This window comes from Scyliorhinus torazame, chromosome 4, assembly GCF_047496885.1.
Source record: "Scyliorhinus torazame isolate Kashiwa2021f chromosome 4, sScyTor2.1, whole genome shotgun sequence".
Taxonomy (NCBI): Eukaryota; Metazoa; Chordata; class Chondrichthyes; order Carcharhiniformes; family Scyliorhinidae; genus Scyliorhinus; species Scyliorhinus torazame.
This window is the reverse complement of record NC_092710.1, coordinates 117,340,950-117,362,534: the sequence shown is the minus strand read 5'-3', so window position 1 is coordinate 117,362,534 and position 21,585 is coordinate 117,340,950. Positions and strand designations below refer to the sequence as shown.

At 45.1% G+C, this 21,585-nt stretch overlaps 1 protein-coding gene across 2 annotated transcripts in view; it reads left to right on the top strand.

The window, feature by feature from the left end:
* The first annotated feature begins 1,565 nt into the window (after positions 1-1,565).
* extl3 (exostosin-like glycosyltransferase 3) overlaps positions 1,566-21,585 on the top strand; it is a 142,897-nt gene continuing 122,877 nt past the window's right edge. For both annotated transcript variants that reach the window (XM_072498543.1, XM_072498542.1), the window contains exon 1: positions 1,566-1,770. The gene's annotated coding sequence lies outside the window, so the exon portion shown is untranslated. The remainder of the gene's footprint in view (positions 1,771-21,585) is intronic.

The following is a 21,585-nucleotide window of genomic DNA, read 5'->3' as shown; positions in this document are numbered from 1 at the left end:
TTGTAGAGTATTGTCCTCATTGAATTCCATTTGGTGCCTCAATGCAATAAAGACGCTAGGAGGACTTTTAACAAGGGTGAATGTGTAGGATTTGGTGGAGGTGGGGTGGTTGAATGGGAAAAAGATCTAAGCACCAGAGAAACTGAACACTTATGATTTTATGGTGGCTGACTGAGTTTCCAAAGCCTCTGAGCTTCGCCTGGGGTGTAGATAAATACCTTCACAGCAATCCACCAGGTTTATGAGGAGTGGCAGTGCTTCCTTCTAGTCCTTCTAGGGGCCTCCACCATCAGACCCATACAACCCACCATGCCCCACCTGATGCCATCCCAGGGATCAGTTATCAGACCACCCTCTCCTTCTCGGGATTGGTGATTGATTCCCCTGAATTCAACGCGCCGCCAAATCAAGGATCAGACCTAATTTGGTCCTGCAGCCTCCTCTGTAATGTTCTTCACCTGCCTGGAAGCCAAATCCGTCAGTCAGCCTGATATCTGGGTGGAAAAATTGTCACAGATCTAAAGTCACTGCTTTGGAGTTAAAACCACAGCAAACAGGGAAAGCTAAAACATCTTTCCAGCATCCTACCAAACCCTTTAACCCCATTCCCAACCTGCTACCAATATGTTGGGAAGTACAATTACTTCAAAACTACATTAATTGGCTGCAAAGCACCTGGAGAAAGAACATTTCAGCGTTCAAGATCACAGGGGGTCTGAACAGAGTAGATAAGGAGAATTTATTTCCATTGGTGGAAAGATCGAGAACCAGGCACTGATTCAAAGTGCTTGGTAAAAGACGCAACAGCAGCAACAAGAGGAAAACTATTTTATGCAACCTGTGTTAGGACCCAGAATGCTGGAGGCCTACTCAATTTTTAAAATTCATTCATGGGATGTGGGCATCGCAGGCTGTGCCAGCATTTATTGCCCAGGACGACAGATTTCCTTCCCTAAAGGACATTAGTGAACCAGATGGGTTTTTACGACAATTGACAATGGTTTCATGGTCAGCATTAGACTTTTAATTCCAGATTTTTATTGAATTCAAATTCCACCATCTGCCCAGGTATGATTTGAACTCAGGTCCCCAGAGCATTACTCTGGTCTCTGGATTACTAGTCAATACTGCCTCGCCCAATTGTGGCATTGAAAAGAGAATTGGATAATTATCTGAAGAAAAATGATTTGAAAGGTCGACTTTGGAAGTGGGACTAGCTATGTTGTTCTTGCTGACAGCAGACATGAATATCATGGGCTGAATGGCCTATTTCCACCCGTCCTACGATTTTATGAATTTGACCTAGAGGCAGTGAGGGAAAAAGTAACAGAAAGATACGCTGATTGGATTTGATGAAGTACGGCGGGAGACTGCTTGGATGGACCAGTTGGGCCGAATGCTGCTCTCCATGCGATGCAATTCCCCGCCATACAGGTCGCTGTGGGTCGGAACCAAGTTTAGCGGGCGAACTGTGTGCGGTAAATTACGGTAAGGCTGTTGTTGCCAACGTGGCCAGCAGGAGGCGGGCAGCCACCGTGGGTCGGTTGGGCCGCGGTTCCCACAATGCTGCTGCGACCTGTTTTGAGAGTGGCTTGTACAATGCGGCGGGGCTGAGAGCGAGTGTTAGCGAAGTGCGATTCCTCCAATGTGTGGATGCAGTGTTTTATATATATTTTTAAAAAGCAGCTTCAGGTTTGAGTCAGGAAAAGACATATCTAAAAACGAAGGAGCAGGCGCCTTCAGAAAGCACACCAGCGCACCCCGGATCATGTAAGTCATTTTCTTTTTCTGCATCCAAAGGATTTTTTTGTGTGTTGAAGACAGGCTGTGCGTTTATGTGAGAGACAGCCGTACACTGGTGTTTAGTTACACAGAGGCCTGTGTGAGCTGTTAACAGGAGGCTGGAAGTCGCTACATCAGGTTCCTTCTCCGGCTATATGCTGGATACAGTGTTGCACTGAGGTTGTAGCTCCTCCATTGCTCAGAAAATGCCCGCTGTTGGTCCTGTTATCCTACCGGCTAAGGGCCTGGGCATTTTCAGATGCGGGTAAGCTTGTAATCCGTGCTTTGTGGATGTGTTTTGTGCTGCAACATCAATTGTGGGGAATTTACTTGTTGCATTGTTTTCCAGAATCGTTTTGTGTTCATGTATTTTTTAAAAATAGCTAAGTTTGAAGTTTAGACCATTAACGACAAGCGCCCAGCAGTGCTCGATGTTTCCCTGCTGGTTTACTTTATGTGATCACTTCTGGGCAGGAGTTTCCTGTTAGTCAACTGTAGTCATACAGGCAATGCACAACACCGTGTGCCTTAAACTCCATCCACCCACCAAATATCGACCACCTACCCTGAGCCAAAAGTTAGTGGGATCTAGCGGTTTTTGTTTTGCCGTCTATAAGGTCATTGCTAATCACCTCTTGCAGTCGATCGAATGAAGTATAAATATTGCTCAATGACAATCCTTGGAATCGGCGAGTTGAACGAATCACTTGTATCAATTTTAGGACCACACAGTGGATAATGCGGTTTATTTTTGTCAGAGCACCCCGCATTTGGATTACTGTACAGTGAGCTGTCCTGATCTCCATATTTATGTAAAAGGATTGAGAGGCACTGGAGAGGATAAAGTTATGACCTCTCAGCTTTGGTAACAATCAGAAAAGACTGGAGAGGCTTGGGTCTATTTGGGGCTGTATTTCTGTTTGAGGGGAGACCCACAATGTAAGACCTTCACTAATAAATTCAAGAAAGAATTCAAGAGAAACTGATTCCCCAGAGTGGTGAGAATGTGAAACTCACTACCTCAAGGAGTGATTGAGGCAAGTAGTAAGAATGTCTTTGATGAGAATAAACACATAGATAAATACATGAAGGAGGAAGGAATAGAAAGATTCTGATAGTGAGGCGACAGGTTGCTCATATGAAGCACAAACACTGCCATAGTTCAGTTGAGTGAAAAATGGCCTGTTTGTGTACTTAAGAATAGTCTTCTCCGAATCACAGGCTTGGCCACAACCATTCTCTGTGACGAGTAGCTTGGCTGTCATTGCTCCCTGGGAGTTCAGAGTTTCCAAAAGCATGTAACAGTAGTGGGATAATTTATAAAGACACATTTATATAGTGCATTTCCAGGGTGTCCGAAAGTGTTTTACATCCAATTAAGTACCTTTTGTAGTGTAACCACTGTTCTCACAATGCGCAGAGCAAGGTCCCACAAAAATTCTGTGGAAGAGTCACACAGACTCAAAATATTAACCGTCTTTCTCTCTCCTAACAGATGCTGCCAGACCTTGTGAGGTTATCCAGAATTTTCTGTTTTTATTTCCGATTTCCACCATCCACAGTATTTTGCTTTTATCCCACAAGCAGTGATGTGATAAATCATCGAATAGTCACAACACAGAAGGATGCCATTTGGCCTATTCTGTCCACGCCAGCTCTCAATAAGAGAAACTCAGCTAGTCCCACTCTCTTTTCTGTAGCCTTGCAATTTATTTTCTTCAGGTGCTTATCTAATTCACTTTTGAAAGCTGCAATTGAATTAAGGGTGGCATAGTGGTTAGTATTGCTGCCTCATAGAACCAGGGGCCCGAGTTTGATCCCAACCTCAGGCGACTGTGTGGAGTTTGCTCATTTTTTCTGTCTTGTTGGATTTCTTCCGGGTTCTCTGGTTTCCTCCCACAGCCCAAAGATGTGCAGGTTAGGTACACTGGCTATGCTAAATTGCCCCTAGGTGGGATTATGGAGATGGGGCAGTGGTGGCCTAGATAGGGTGCTCTTTCAGAGTGTCGGTGCAGACTCAATGGGCCAAATGGCCTCCTTCTGCACTTGTCGGGATTCTCTGATTCTATGAATTTGCCTCTGCTACATTCCCAAGACATGCATTCCACTGTGTGGAGTTTGCACATTGTCCCCATGTCAGCATGAGTCTCACCCCCACAACACAAAGATGTGCAGGGTAGGTGGATTGGCCACGCTAAATTGCCCCTTAATTGGAAAAAAAAAGAATTGGTACTCTAAATTTATTTTTAAAAAGACATGCATTCCAGATTCTAACCACTCGCTGCATAAAAACATATTTCCTCATGTTGTTAATTGTTTTGCTAATTACTTCAACTGGGTGCCTTCAGTTTCTTGACACCACCAATGGGAACAGTTTCTCTTGGTCTACTCTGTTGAGATCACTCATGACTTTTGAACACATCTATCAAATCTTCTCTCAATGCTCTCTACTTTAAGGAGAACAACCCCAGCTGTCCATGTATCTATCTCTGGAACCTTTCTCAGAATTTTTGACATAGATGGTGCTCTTGAGTTTCAGCTTAAATCCAATTTGGAATTTCCTTGCTGTCTGGGTATAGGGCTGTGTTTTTAAAGATTAGTTTTGGGGATATGGATATTGTGAGAAAATATTTCACAATTATTGCCAATTTCTATCTTATCGCGTGGAACCCAATTGTCCATGTGTTGAAGGTGCTTCCACAATGCTGTCAGGTAGAGAGTTTCCAGGCGTTTGATCCAACACCAATGAAGGACGGAGTGTGACTTGGAAGGGAATGTGGAGTTAATGGTGTTTTCCATGCTCCTGCTGCACTAATCCTTGTGGTGGCAGAGATTGTAGATTTAGACAGGTCACTTGCTAAGAGTAAGCAATCTATTTGTTAGATGCCATGTTATGCTCTTCTCTATTATTCATTATGATTTGGCGTGCCACAGATTACTTAGTCTGTGTTGCTGTGGCAATGTTCACTTTTACTTGCATGCTGGGTGGGGCTATGGATTGTGATGGCAGAGGCTCCAATTTCAAACGACTGACCAGGAATCTGTCCTACTCCTGCTTGTGTTTTGCAATAATCTGCTTGTTGCAAATCCACCTTGCTTGGCCATCATGTCCTGGGGTGGGACTCGAACCTGGAGCTTCTGGTTCAGAGGCAGGGATGTGACCCATTGTGCCCCTAAGCCCTCCTATTATAATGTAACATCTCACAAATCATAACATAACTGAATATTATCAGCTCTCTCTCCTCCGATTCATGATAGAACAAACAAAGAACAAAGAAATGTACAGCACAGGAACAGGCCCTTCGGCCCTACAAGCCCGTGCCGACCATGCTGCCCGACTAAACTACAATCTTCTACACTTCCTGGGTCTGTATCCCTCTATTCCCATCCTATTCATGTATTTGTCAAGATGCCCCTTAAATGTCACTATCGTCCCTGCTTCCACCACCTCCTCCGGTAGCGAGTTCCAGGCACCCACTACCCTCTGTGTAAAAAAACTTGCCTCGTACATCTACTCTAAACCTTGCCCCTCTCACCTTAAACCTATGCCCCCTAGTAATTGACCCCTTTACCCTGGGGAAAAGCCTCTGACTATCCACTCTGTCTATGCCCCTCATAATTTTGTAGACCTCTATCAGGTCACCCCTCAACCTCCGTCGTTCCAGTGAGAACAAACCGAGTTTATTCAACCGCTCTTCATGGCTAATGCCCTCCATACCAGGCGACATTCTGGTAAATCTCTTCTGCACCCTCTCTAAAGCCTCCACATCCTTGTGGTAGTGTGGCGACCAGAATTGAACACTATACTCCAAGTGTGGCCTAACTAAGGTTCTATACAGCTGCAACATAACTTGCCAATTCTTATACTCAATGCCCCGGCCAATGAAGGCAAGCATGTCGTATGCCTTCTTGACTACCTTCTCCACCTGTATTGCCCCTTTCAGTGACCTGTGGACCTGTACACCTAGATCTCTCTGACTTTCAATACTCTTGAGGGTTCTACCATTCACTGTATATTCCCTACCTGCATTAGACCTTCCAAAATGCATTATCTCACATTTGTGATGGCACAAACACTTCCACTCAAACAGTTTCATCCCCTCCAATCTGTTGCATGCACTTAACCAGCTATTTGCTGGTTTAATATTTGAACAGGAAAGTAGTGGCTTGAGACTGTGATTTGGCACATGGAATTTTCCTCCTGCAAATACTGTTTGCTATCCTAGCATGTGTCACATGATTTGCATAACCTATGCTATTTTTGTATTTTGCATGACTAACTACATACTTCACAAATATTTTGAAGCCAAAGTTTCACTTCAGGATGTTTCGGATTGCATTGCACTCTCAACAACCTGTCAGAGATTGTGGGCTCAAGTCAAACTCCAGAGAATTAAACATGTAATTCAGATTGAATCTCAGTGCAGTGCGAAGGGACTTCTGGACTATTGAAGATGGTGTCTTTTTAAAAAATATATATTTTATTCAAGATTTTTTGGCCAAACATAACAGTATATGGTTTTTCTTTTAAACAACAATAAAGCAATATAAATAACAGTGGCCAGTTTTAAACAAGTAAATAAATAATATATAAACAAAAACAAAACTAAATGGCAACTGCCTTGTCAAAAATAGTTACTCTCCAAAAGTACAATCCAACAGTCCAATATACATTACCTATAACACATGTCTATACATATACAATGACATCCCTAAGAGCCCGCCCGGACCCCCCCCCCCCCCCCCCCCGCCCCCCCCCCCCCCCCCCCCCCCCCGGGTTGCTGCTGTTGTCTTTCTTTCTTTTCATTCCCTCTATCGTTCTGTGAGGTAGTCGACGAACGGTTGCCACCGCCTGGTGAACCCTTGAGCCAAACCCCTTAATGCGAACTTGATCCGTTCTAACTTTATAAGCCCTGCCATGTCGTTTATCCAGGTCTCCACGCCCAGGGGTTTGGCTTCCTTCCACATAAGCAATATCCTGCGCCGGGCTACTAGGGACGCAAAGGCCAAAACATCAGCCTCTCTCGCCTCCTGCACTCCCGGCTCTTCTGCAACGCCGAATATAGCCAACCCCCAGCTTGGCTCGACCCGGACCCCCACCACCTTCGAAAGCACCTTCGCCACCCCCACCCAGAACCCCTGTAATGCCGGACATGACCAGAACATGTGGGTGTGATTCGCTGGGCTTCTCGAGCATCTCCCACACCTATCCTCTACCCCGAAAAATTTACTGAGCCATGCTCCAGTCATATGCGCCCTGTGTAGAACCTTGAATTGTATCAGGCTTAGCCTGGCACACGAGGACGACGAGTTTACCCTACGTAGGACATCAGCCCACAGCCCCTCCTCAATCTCCTCCCCAGCTCTTCTTCCCATTTCCCTTTCAGCTCATCTACCATGATCTCCCCCTCGTCCCTCATTTCCCTGTATATGTCCGACACCCTACCATCCCCCACCCATGTCTCTGAGATCACTCTATCCTGCACCTCCTGCGTCAGGAGCTGCGGGAATTCCCTCACCTGTTGCCTCGCAAAAGCCCTCAGTTGCATATACCGAAATGCATTCCCTTGGGGCAACCCATATTTTTCCGTCAGCGCTCCCAGACTCGCAAACGTCCCATCTACGAACAGATCTCTCAACTGTACTACCCCAGCTCTTTGCCATGCTTCCGCAGTAATTTGGTTTTATCTTAGTATTCCAATTGAAACTTGATTAATCATGGCTGGAAATTCTTGATTAGCCATGTCCCATTGTCCAAATGATTATGTCTAATGGTCTGCCTCCACCCGATTAAGTACCTAGGTGATTGTTTGGATGCGTTTCTAATTGAATAGGAAATGGCCATTATTCATCCTCTTTCAAGGCCTTTGTCCCTGGTGTGGCTTTTCAGACAACTTGACTCCATTTCAATGGTTTTTGGAATGTAGAAGGTAAAGTGATTCAAATATTCAGCCATCTTTGACTATGACCCCCAAAGTCGCTGGAGTGTGGCTTTAGTCTTAAGCACAATTAGGAGTTTCCAGCCAGTAAATTCAAAAATATATTTTTTTGTAAAGCATTGTTCTACAACATGTCGCTAACCCCTCCAATGATCCAAGCTGGGGATTTGGCTCAATACGTGCTAACTTGGAAACAAGCTTGCACCAATGGCTAGGACCTTCTTGTGTCAATCTTTGTGCTACCTAATTTATGTTTCTTTGCAGCCACTTGTGTCAGCAATGATCAAACTGAATCAGAAGAAAACAATTTGCAAATAAAGTCCTGTTCATCCATCATCTATTGTGCTAATTTCCCTTCGTTGACTCCTGATAACAGCAATGCCTTGATTTTAAAATTTGCTTTCATGTTATCAAATCCCTACATGACCTCATCACTTTCCATTCTTTGTAACCTCCTTTAGCCTTTTGGGATCCAAGTGAAACTCTGCTCTGGGTCACTTGAGAACCCTGGATTTTAATCACTGCACCAATGGCAGCTGTGTCTTCAGAGGCATGGATATGAAACACTGGAATTCGCCCATAAATCTCGCCACGACTGTCTCTTTAAGAGGCTTCTTAAAACCTACCGATTTCCCAAGCTTTTGGTCACCTGTCCTTTTTTAAAAAATGTTTTTATTGAGTTTTTGGCTTACAGAGCAGATATATAAATATGAACATATATTAGGAGATGAAACAAAGAGAAAGCAAAATAAAAATAAAACTAAAACTATTTACACATTTACCGCCTTCACCTATTTACATACATTAGTTTCCTTTCTTTTCCTCCTTACAGTATTAGCAGTGGTAGTTGTGGTTCCCTGCATTTCCCCTTCCACTGATTTTCTCTTCGTCTTTTCTTCCTACCCCCTTGTGTGTCATGTCTCTCTTGTTGGATTTGGTTGAGTTCCATATTTCCCTGACCTCCCCTCCCCCAATCTTCCTAACTGTGTCGTGGCTACCCCATCTTGTTCTTTGGCGTCCTCGGTGTTGGCTACGAACAGGTCTTGGAACAACCGAGTGAATGGTTCCCACGTTTTGTGGAAGCCTTCTTCCGACTCTTGTATGTCAAATTTAATTTTCTCCCTTTGGAGGGATTCCAATAGGTCGGACATCCAGTCTGCAGCTTTGGGTGGTGCTGCTGACCGCCAGCCAAGCAGGATACTTCGGCGGGTGATTAGGGAGGCAAACTAAAGGGCGTCAGCCCTCCTCGGTCACTTGCCCTAACGTCTCCTTAGATGGCTCGGTATCAAGGTTTAGCCTGATAACGCCCCTGTGAAACATCTTGGGATGTTTTAGTATGTGAAAGGGGATAGATAAGTGCTAGTTGTTAATATTGCACAAAATACCTCCAGAGAACTTATTGATTCTAAGTAGTTGGATCCAGTCAATCTCCAACATCATTTTGCACAGGGTGTTAACACCAATTATAAGTTCAGGCGAAATGAGGTTAGAGGGAAGTGGTTAATTAGATCAGACTGTGTAGGTACTTATTTTGAGGTCATAAGTTTTGTCCTTAATTTATGTTGTACTTTAGATTTATATCAACAACAATTTTAACAACAACACAGGATCAGAATTAATCAAAACCCTCACTTACCAATATAAAAATATATATACAATGTAATAACAATATATTATTTTAAAAATTACAGCTTAATAGATTTTGATGCTACAATCACTAATTTTGTAGTTCAGCTACCTTATTTAAAGCACTGGATCGAGCCCGTGCAGTTTACACTGTCGTAGGATAAATTATTCTGCTTATTATCTGCTCTATATGAAACTCAAATTGAGACACTCTGTTTTACAAAACCAAAGTTTTACTTTATTCAACAGCAATTTTCATTTATATAGTGTGTTTAACATAGTGAAATATCTCGGGATATTTCATATCAAAAGAATAACATAAAGCTGTTTAAAGAAGGAGAGAGGTTTTAGGGAAGGAATTCCAGAGCTTAGGACTCGGGCTGTTGAAGGAACATGGGAACAGAAGTGGGCTATTCAGTCAAGCCTACTCTGCCATTCAATTAAATCACAGTTGATCATCTCCCTCAATGCCAATTCCTCAGTGCCCCGTATATCACTGTATCCTTTGATGTCATTAATCTCCAGAAATCTACTAATTTCTATCTTTAACATGCTCAATGATTGAGATTCCACAGCTTTCCAGGGTAAAGAATTTCAAAGATTCACCATGCTCTGAGTGAAGAAATTCTTAATTCTTTCTCATCTCAATCTTAAATGGCCTACACCTTATCCTGAGATTACACCCCTGGGTATTAGAATCACTAGCCAGGGGAAACATTTTTATCTACATCCATCCTGTCACACCCTGTAAAAGTTTCCAATGTTCAATGGAATCAGCCCTCATTCTTCCAAACTCTTGGGAATACAGATGTAGTCTCATCGATCTCTCCTCCTAGGACAATCCTGCCATCCCAGGGATTACTCTAGTGAACCTCTGCTGTACTCGCTTTATGGCAAGTATACTCCTTAGATCAAGGGGCTAAAACAACATAATATTCCAAGTGAGGTCTCACGAAGGCTCGATACAACTACAGCAAGACACATTTGCTCCTGTACTCAAACCTACTTGCAATGAATTCCAATATACAATTTGCCTTCCTAATTGCTTGCTGCATCTGTGTGCTAACTTTTAGTGACTCATGAACAAGGACATCCAGCTTCCTTTGGACACATGCACTTCCCAATCTCTCACCATTTAAGAAATATTCTACCTTTATTTCTAAGAAAGTGAATAACTACCCATATTCACATTATAGTCGTCTGCTATGTTCCTGCCAGTTCACTTAGCCCGTTCAAGTCCTCTTGAAACTTCCATACTCTTTACAATTTCTGTTTCCACCCAGTTTGGTATCAAATTTGCAAATATTACAATTGATCCCCAGATCCAAATCATTGATATAGATTGTGAGGAGCTGTGGACCTAGCATTGATCCTTGCAGTACCACACTAGTAACAGCTTACCACTCTGAGAATGATCCATTTATTCCTACCAGTATATTTTCCCCAATTCCATGTACTCTAATTTTATTTATTAACCTGTGTGGGACCTTGTAAAAAGACTTCTGAACATCCAAATACACCACATCCACTGGTTCTTCTTTATCAATGCTACAAGTAATATCCTCAAATAATTCCAACAGGTTTGTCAAACATGATTTCCCTTTCATAAATCCATGTTGACTCGGCCCAATTTTACCATTCTTTTCCAAATGTCCAGTAATCACATCCTTTACAATAGATTCCAAAATTTTCCTGACTATTAACATCAAACTAACAAGTTGGTAATTGCCCAGTCTCCATCCCTCTTTAAATAGTGAGGTTATATTTGCTACTTTCCAGTCTGCAGGAGCCTTTCCAGAATCCAAAGAATTCATCCACTCTCTCTCTCTGCTACCTCCTTCAACACTCTGGGATGACACTCATCAGCTCCAGGGGACTTATCAACCTTCAATCCAGTTAACTTTCCTTGTATGACCTCTTTACTAATACTAATTTATTTTAGTTCATCATTTTCACATATCTCTTGGTCGCCTTGTATTTCTGGCAGATTTTCTGTATCTTCTTCCATGAAGACAGATGGAAAGTATCTGTGTAGTTTCTTCACCATATCCCTGTTCTCCGCCAAGGAAATGGCAGAGAAACTAAACAACCAGCAACCAGTGGGGCTTTTAGAATCAGGGATGTGCACAGGGTGGCATGGTGGCGCAGTGGTTAGCACTACTGCTTCATGGCATGAGGACCTGGGTTAGATCCCTGCCCCGGGTCACTGTCTGTGTGGAGTTTGCACATTTTCCCCGTGTCTGCATGGGCCTCACCCCCACAACCCAAAAGATGTGCAGGTAGGTGGATTGGCCACGCTAATTTGCCCCTTAATTAGAAAACAAATCATTGGATGCTCTAAATTTATAATTAAAAAAGAATAAAATCAGGGATGTGCAAGAGGCCAGAATGGGAGGATTGCAGAGATCTCGAAGGGCTATGAGTAGATATTAGGAGTTAGTTATTTAACAAAATGTACAGCAATTTTGAAAGCAGTTCACTTAGCCCGTTTAGAATTTTTGTTGCTTGAAGAAGACTGATGAACTGGGCGTGACAAATCGAGTTTCTGCAAAGCAGGAGGGTATAATTACAGTATGACAGGTTTACATAGTTTCCATAAATGTATAATCAGGAAAGTTGACACAAGGGGCAATTTAGCAAACATGAAGTGTGGGATTCTCCATCCCGCCGCACCCATTTTCTGATGTGGCGCACCTCCTACGGCAGCGGGTCAATGGAGTTTCCCATTGTGGGCACCCCCATGGCATCAGGAATTCCGCAGGCATGAGTACGCTGCCGGCAAAGCAGAGGATCCCAGCGATGGAGAATCCAGTCCAAGATCTTTAATGCATTATGGGTCATGTCACATGGCATCATTGAAGTCACTGTGAGTGGCTCAATTGGTACTGGGTTAGCTGTAAAGGAAAATTTCCCACCTCTTTTTGACTCCAGTTAGTTGATATTTCATAGCTATGAAAACCTTTTAATAAAATGGCTAGTGGCTAAACAAGGCCCTGAAATGTGACTAATTCATGATAATGAATTCTGCCTGCACTGTTCTAGGGAATCCCAGAAGGTTTAGTTTGTTGAAGGACAGGATGACCTGATAATTCTTGATTCGCTTGATACAGCTTCAATGTTTGTTTTATAGTCATGAATCCTTAAGTGTTTCGCTGGGCCTCAAGTATAGTTCACCCTCTGTGCCAACCTTTGTTTTGTTTCAGAAAAATTATTTCTGTGGTTCATGTAATAGAATTTTTCATAATCAATGTTCATGTTAGCGTTGGTTTCATTAATGAAAATCATTTGAAGAAAATTGTATTCTTGCCACAGCTTTCACACCAAGTACTTTGATTTAAAGTAATTTGGGATATTTTCTTAATGATGAGAGACTTGGAGCCAAGGAGAAACAAGGAATTTGTGTGTCCAAATACAGAAATCATTAAAACTAGTGCGTAGGTGCAAAAAATAATAAAAATTCCCATGGATTGGATTAGATTTGTTTGTCACATGTACCGAGGTACAGTGAAAAGTATTGTTCTGCGTACAGTTCAGACAGATCACTCCATACATGAGAAAAATACATAGGGCAAACGTAAATATATAGACAAATAGACACATTGACCTTTACTGCAAGGGAGTGGAAAAGCAGAAAAAGGAAGTGGTGTGGCAGTTGTGCTGAGTCTTCATTCGGCCCCCACCTGGATACTATGCACTTGGGCACTGTGCATATCAGTCTCAAGAGTAGGTTTAGATTCACCAAAATTATACCAGAGCCTAAAGTGTTAAACTGTGAGGAGAATTTACCTAAACTTGTTTGTAGTCCTTTAATTTCGATGGGTGAAGGGTTTTTAAAATGATAAAGGGATTGAAAGGAACAGGTATGATAAGCTACTCCCTCTGGTGTAGGAACAAGAGGGCACAATCTTAAAATTAAAGTTAGGCTGTTCAGGTGATGTCAGGAAACTGTTCCTCACTCAAAGGGAACTGTTCTCCAACCCCCCTCCTCCACCATCACCACCACAGACAAATGGCTGTGGTTGTTGGGCTGTGTCAATTGACATTTTCAAGGCTCATATCAATAGATTTTTGGGGAGGTAAAGGTATCAAGGAATATGTTTAAAAATGCAGATAAATGGAGTTAAAATACAAATCGGCTGTTATCTTGAATGGTAGAATTGCCTTGAGGGAATTGTGTATTCCTATGAATTCCAAAGTTGGTGAGGCCATCAGATTTCTCTCTGACCATCATCAGATTTTTTATTTGTTAACTTGCTGTATCTGTTGTAAATGTTCAATTTATAGAAACATTTTGTGTCATGGTATCACGCTGTTCCTTTCAGGACTGATGCTTGCATTTTGGATGTTGCCTTGAGTTCCTTGGAGTGTATCAATAGTTGTACGCATAAAGGTTTTAGACGACGTTTCTAAGATTACCAACTAACCATTTTTTCCTCCTTTTTTTTTCTGTTTCTTTGTTGTTCAAAGGTTAGAATTTTTCCTTCTGACTGCAGCATGAATTGTCCTGGGAATAGGTTCCAGAACTCTCTTTACTTTAGCGATCTCTACATGACATTAGTCTTGGACTTTTAGTGATCCATCATTGGCTTTAATTACTTATGTTGTAGGGTACATATATATTTAACATTTGGGAACATAGAGCAGGCCATTCAGCCCATCAAGCCTGTTCTGCCATTCGTGGCTGATCATCCTTTTCAATGCCTTTTCCCACAGTACCCCCATACCCCTTTATGTCATTGCCAATTAGAAATCTGTCAGCCGGACTTCCGGGTGCGGCGATGACCAGCTGAGTCGCACGTTTCGGCAGCTCCCTGTGAAACGGACTTTTGGGCTCTTGATAGGAGCCCCAACGGCAATTTTGACGGCTAAAAACACTGTGCGGTAAACCAGAAGGGAATCCCCCCTGGATACGGATGGAAAAAGGAGGAGAAAGTGGCCAGATTGCAGTGGATCCTTTAGAACAGCGGCAAGGAAGGCAAGCAAAAACCAAGATGGCGTCGGAAGGTGGCAGTTTAACATGGGGCCCTGAACAACAAGAGTTCTTGAAATGCTGTGTGGAAGAGATCAAAAAGGAAATGAAGAAAGAGCTGTTGGCCCCGATACTACAGGCGATCGAAGGGCTAAAGGAGGAACAAAAGACCCAGGAGCGGGAGCTTCGGGTCGTGAAGGCAAAGGCAGCCGAGAATGAGGACGACATACAGGGCCTGGTGGTGAAGACGGAGACGCAGGAGGCACATCAGAAACGATGTGTGGAAAGGTTGGAGGCACTGGAAAACAACGCAAGAAGGAACAACCTGAGGATTCTTGGTCTTCCTGAAGGTGTGGAGGGAGCGGACGTCGGGGCATATGTGAGCACGATGCTGCACTCGTTAATGGGAGCGGAGGCCCCGGCGGGTCCGTTGGAGGTGGAGGGAGCATACCGAGTGATGGCGCGAGGACCGAGAGCAGGAGAAATTCCCAGAGCCATAGTGGTGAGATTCCTCCGTTTTAAGGATAGAGAAATGGTCCTTAGATGGGCGAAGAAAACTCGGAGCAGTAAATGGGAGAACGCGGTGATCCGCGTTTATCAAGACTGGAGTGCGGAGGTGGCGAGAAGGAGGGCGAGCTTTAATCGGGCCAAGGCGGTGCTTCATAAAAAGAAGATAAAATTTGGAATGCTGCAACCGGCAAGACTGTGGGTCACATATCGAGGGAGGCACCACTACTTTGAGACGGCGGATGAAGCGTGGACCTTTATTGTGGAAGAAAAACTGGAATGAGCGGGTTATTAAAAAGAACGTTTGAACAAAGTGGTGGGGCGAATGTGGGGGGCAAAGAGGGGTTTTATGTACTAATCCTGCGATGTGGTAACTTTTCTCTCTCCCACAGGTGGTGATGGGGGGAGGAGGGGAGGTGGAGGAGATGGGGCGTTGGCCATTGGGGGCGGGGCCAAGGGAGAAGCGCGGGCTTGGTTCCCGCGCTATGATAATCATGGCGGGAATAGAAAAGCAGGAAGGAGGGGGCGTCGCACGGTGCGAGCCGAGGTCACGGGAGGAAGCCGAGGTCAGCCAGAGTTTGCTGACTTCTGGGAGCAACATGGGGGGAGTAATTACGCTAGCGGGGGATCTAGCGGGGGGGGGGTGTGGGAGGGGGGAATTACTGGGTTGCTGCTGCTGGGGAGAGGGGGGAGCTGGTATGGGAGAGGATGGGCGGGGGGGCACCGCCTGGGGGAGATACAGCTGCGTGGGAACCGGGTGAGGAGCTGGAAAAAGGTGATGGCTAATCGACAAGGGGGGGGGGGGGGTAGGAAGCCCCCCAACTCGGCTGATCACGTGGAACGTGAGAGGGCTGAAGGGGCCGATAAAGAGGGCACGGGTACTTGCACACCTTAAGAAACTTAAGGCAGATGTGGTTATGTTACAGGAAACGCACCTGAAACTGATAGACCAGGTTAGGCTACGCAAAGGATGGGTGGGGCAGGTGTTCCATTCGGGGCTAGATGCGAAAAACAGGGGGGTGGCTATATTAGTGGGGAAGCGGGTAATGTTCGAGGCAAAGACTATAGTGGCGGATAACGGGGGCAGATACGTGATGGTGAGTGGCAAACTACAGGGGGAGACGGTGGTTTTGGTAAACGTATATGCCCCGAACTGGGATGATGCCAATTTTATGAGGCGGATGCTAGGACGCATTCCGGACCTAGAGATGGGAAAGCTGATAATGGGGGGAGATTTTAATACGGTGTTGGAACCAGGGCTGGATAGGTCGAAGTCCAGGACTGGAAGGAGGCCGGCAGCAGCCAAGGTACTTAAAGATTTTATGGAGCAGATGGGAGGTGTAGACCCGTGGAGATTTAGCAGACCTAAGAGTAAGGAGTTCTCGTTTTTCTCCTATGTCCATAAAGTCTACTCGCAAATAGACTTTTTTGTGCTGGGTAGGGCATTGATCCCGAAGGTGAGGGGAACGGAGTATACGGCTATAGCCATTTCGGATCACGCTCCACACTGGGTGGACTTGGAGATAGGGGAGGAAACAGGAGGGCGCCCACCCTGGAGAATGGACATGGGACTAATGGCAGATGAGGGGGTGTGTCTAAGGGTGAGGGGGTGCATTGAAAAGTACTTGGAACTCAATGATAATGGGGAGGTCCAGGTGGGAGTGGTCTGGGAGGCGTTGAAGGCGGTGGTTAAAGGGGAGCTGATATCAATAAGGGCACATAAAGGGAAGCAGGAGAGCAAGGAACGGGAGCGGTTGCTGCAAGAACTTTTGAGGGTGGACAGACAATATGCGGAAGCACCGGAGGAGGGACTGTACAGGGAAAGGCAAAGGCTATATGTAGAATTTGACTTGCTGACTACAGGCACTGCAGAGGCACAATGGAGGAAGGCACAGGGTGTACAGTACGAATATGGGGAGAAGGTGAGCAGGTTGCTGGCACACCAATTGAGGAAAAGGGGAGCAGCGAGGGAAATAGGGGGAGTGAGGGATGAGGAAGGAGATGGAGCGGGGAGCGGAGAGAGTGAATGGAGTGTTCAAGACATTTTATAAAAAATTATATGAAGCTCAACCCCCGGATGGGAGGGAGAGAATGATGGGCTTCTTGGATCGGCTGGAATTTCCCAAGGTGGAAGAGCAGGAAAGGGTGGGACTGGGAGCACAGATCGAGGTAGAAGAAGTGGTGAAAGGAATTAGGAGCATGCAGGCGGGAAAGGCCCCGGGACCGGATGGATTCCCAGTCGAATTCTATAGAAAATATGTGGACTTGCTTGCCCCGGTACTGACGAGGACCTTTAATGAGGCAAAGGAAAGGGGACAACTGCCCCCGACTATGTCTGAAGCAACGATATCGCTTCTCTTAAAGAAGGAAAAGGACCCGCTACAATGCGGGTCCTATAGACCTATTTCCCTCCTAAATGTAGATGCCAAGGTCCTGGCCAAGGTAATGGCAATGAGAATAGAGGAATGTGTCCCGGGGGTGGTCCACGAGGACCAAACTGGGTTTGTGAAGGGGAGACAGTTGAACACGAATATACGGAGGTTGTTAGGGGTAATGATGATGGCCCCACCAGAGGGAGAAACGGAGATAGTAGTGGCGATGGATGCCGAGAAAGCATTTGATAGAGTGGAGTGGGATTATTTGTGGGAGGTGTTGAGGAGATTTGGTTTTGGAGAGGGGTATGTTAGATGGGTGCAGCTGTTGTATAGGGCCCCAGTGGCGAGCGTGGTCACGAATGGACGGGATTCTGCATATTTTCGGCTCCATAGAGGGACAAGGCAGGGATGCCCTCTGTCCCCATTATTGTTTGCACTGGCGATTGAGCCCCTGGCGATAGCGTTGAGGGGTTCCAAGAAGTGGAGGGGAGTACTTAGGGGAGGAGAAGAACACCGGGTATCTTTGTATGCGGACGATTTGCTACTATACGTGGCGGACCCGGCGGAGGGGATGCCAGAAATAATGTGGATACTTGGGGAGTTTGGGGATTTTTCAGGGTATAAATTGAACATGGGGAAAAGTGAGTTGTTTGTGGTGCATCCAGGGGAGCAGAGTAGAGAAATAGAGGACCTACCGTTGAGGAAGGTAACAAGGGACTATCGTTACCTGGGGATCCAGATAGCTAAGAATTGGGGCACATTGCATAGGTTAAATTTAACGCGGTTGGTGGAACAGATGGAGGAGGATTTCAAGAGATGGGATATGGTATCCCTGTCACTGGCAGGGAGGGTGCAGGCGGTTAAGATGGTGGTCCTCCCGAGATTCCTCTTTGTGTTTCAGTGCCTCCCGGTGGTGATCACGAAGGCTTTTTTCAAAAGGATCGAAAAGAGTATCATGAGTTTTGTGTGGGCCGGGAAGACCCCGAGAGTGAGGAAGGGATCCTTACAGCGTAGTAGGGATAGGGGGGGGGGGGCTGGCACTACCGAGCCTAAGTGAGTATTATTGGGCCGCTAATACTTCAATGGTGAGTAAGTGGATGGGAGAGGAGGAGGGAGCGGCGTGGAAGAGATTAGAGAGGGCGTCCTGTAGGGGGACTAGCCTACAGGCTATAGTGACAGCCCCATTGCCGTTCTCACCGAGGAACTACACCACAAGCCTGGTGGTGGTGGCTACACTGAAGATTTGGGGACAGTGGAGACGGCATAGGGGAAAGACTGGAGCCTTGGGGGGGGGTCCCCGATAAGAAACAATCATAGGTTTGCCCCGGGGGGAATGGATGGGGGATATGGAATGTGGCAAAGAGCAGGAATAACGCAACTGAAAGATCTGTTTGTGGATGGGAAGTTCGCGAGTCTGGGAGCGCTGACGAGAAATATGGGTTGCCCCAAGGGAATGCATTCAGGTATATGCAACTGAGGGCTTTTGCGAGGCAACAGGTGAGGGAATTCCCGCAGCTCCCGACACAAGAGGTGCAGGACAGAGTGATCTCAAAGACATGGGTGGGGGATGGTAAGGTGTCAGATATATATAGGGAAATGAGGGACGAAGGGGAGACTATGGTAGATGAACTAAAAGGGAAATGGGAAGAAGAGCTGGGGGAGGAGATCGAGGAGGGGCTGTGGGCAGATGCCCTAAGCAGGGTAAACTCGTCGTCCTCGTGTGCCAGGCTAAGCCTGATTCAGTTTAACGTATTACACAGGGCACATATGACTGGAGCACGGCTCAGTAAATTTTTTGGGGTGGAGGATAGGTGTGCGAGGTGCTCGAGAAGCCCAGCGAATCATACCCATATGTTTTGGTCATGCCCGGCACTACAGGGGTTTTGGATGGGGGTGACAAAGGTGCTTTCAAAAGTAGTCGGAGTCTGGGTCGAACCAAGCTGGGGGTTGGCTATATTTGGGGTTGCACAAGAGCCGGGAGTGCAGGAGGCGAGAGAGGCCGATGTTTTGGCCTTTGCGTCCCTAGTAGCCCGGCGCAGGATATTGCTAATGTGGAAAGAAGCCAAGCCCCCGGGGGTGGAGACCTGGATAAATGACATGGCGGGGTTTATAAAGCTAGAGCGGATTAAGTTCGTCCTAAGGGGGTCGGCTCAAGGGTTCACCAGGCGGTGGCAACCGTTCGTCGAATACCTCGCAGAAAGATAGACGGAATGGGAAAAAGAAGGCAGCAGCCCAGGATCGGGGGGGGTGGGGGGGGGGGGGGGGGGGAGGAGGAACCAGAAGGACTCTCAGGGTTGTTAATATATACTGTATAGTATGTATAGGTCGTTGCTACAGATAATTATATATTGGACTGTTAAATTATATTTTTGGAGAGTGTTACTTGTGACAAGGCAGTTGCCAATTAGGGCTAGTTTTCATTTTTGTTATTTATTATTTATTCATTTTTTGTTTATAAAATAGGTCATTGTTATTTGTGTTGTTATAATATTGTGTAAAGGATGCACAATGTACTGTGTTGGTTGACCAAAAATTTTCAATAAAATATTTAATAAAAAAAAGAAATCTGTCAGCCTCTGCTTTAAACATACGCACTGACTGAGCTTCCACAGTCTGCGGGGTGAGAGAATTTCAGATTCAGAACCCTCTGAGTAAAAAGTTAAAATGCCCTCACCTCGCTCATTAGTGACTTCCCCCTTATTTTGAAATTGTGTCCCTTAGCTTTAGACACCCCAGTCAGGGGAAGCATCTTATCTGCACCTACTCTATTTTACTGTGAGAATTTCGTTGGTTTCAATGAGATCGCTTCTCATTCTTTGAAACTCTAGAGAATGTAGGCCCAGTTTTCCCAATCTCTCTTCATAGGACAGTCCTGTCATCTCGGGAACAAGCCTGGTGAACCTTTGCTGCACTCTCAGGAATATCCTTCCTAAGATAAGGGAACCAAAACTGCATGCACTACTCCAGTTGTGGTCTTCCCAAGGTTCTATACAATTGAAGCCTTTGCTACTCCCTACTCCAATCTTCTTGCAATAAAGATTAACCTATAATTAGCCTTTCGAATTTCTTGCTGCACCGCATGTTAGCTTTCAGTGACTTATTGACGGGGACACCCTGGTCCATTTGTACCTCTACACTTTCTAATCTCTCCCCACTTGAGAAATATTCTGCATATCTCTTTCTTCTATCAAAGTGGACAACCTCACATTTTTCCATATTGTATTCCACCTGCCATGTTCTTGCTCACTCATTCAGTCTGTCCAAATCCCCTTGAAGCTGCTTTGCAATTTCCTAACAACACGCATTCCCAACTAGCTTTATGTCATCTGTGAACGTGGAAATAGTGCATTTGGTCCCCATATCCAAATCATTGATGTATATTGTGAACAGCTGGGGCACAAGTATTGATCCTGCTGTTACAGCCTGCCAATGCAAGAGTTTTCTGCCTGTTAACCAATTCTTAATCCATGCCAATATATAACCTCCTATCACATGTGCTCTAATTTTGCTAACTAACCACCTGTGGGGGTTTTGACCTGTCCATGTGCATAACATATATTTTCCTAAATTAAAGATGGGTCCGATACAGCTGCCTGTAGTAGTTATGCATCCTCTGAAGTTCTGACTCACAAATGTCTTGGTATTATCAACAAGGTCGTGGATCATTTCCCGTCACATATATTGAGATCATCAATATAAAAAGCAATGGTTACAACATTGATCACCATTGGTCATCGGCCACCAAACAAATACATTAGTTACAGTTTTCTGCCTGCGGTAATTCTGCCAATTCCCAATCCACTGTATCAAATTGGCACTAGTCCCACAAGATTCTCTCAGATAAATCTCTTGTGACATACCTTATCAAAGACATTTTGTAAATTCTGGTAGATAATGTCTAACCAGACTACCCTCATCTTCTAGCCTGGTGGCTTCTTCAAATCTTCCAAATTGGTGAGAAATTATCTTTACCAGAAACTGTGTTGAATGTCTCTGATAAAATCTTTTTAGTTGCGGTCATATAGGGCAGCTGTGATATCTTTGGGCATCTTCCCTGTTGATGATGTCAAGTTAAGGCCATAAAGTAACCTGGCTCTGTTTTGTTTACCATTTTAAAAATTGGAACTACATTAGTCTCCTTCCAGTTGACGGAAACAGCCTCTGACACCAGACAGCCATAAAGTTGGACAGCAAAACTTTCAACCACTATCTGTCCCTTCTCCTTAAGTGACCAGCTTGGAAAGGAGCATGGTAGCACAGTGGGTAGCACTGTTGCTTCTCAGCTCCAGGGTCCTAGGTTTGATTCCTGGCTTGGATCACTCTCTGTGTGGAGTCTGCACGTTCTCCCCATTTCTGCGTGGGTTTCCTCCGGGTGCTCCGGTTCCCT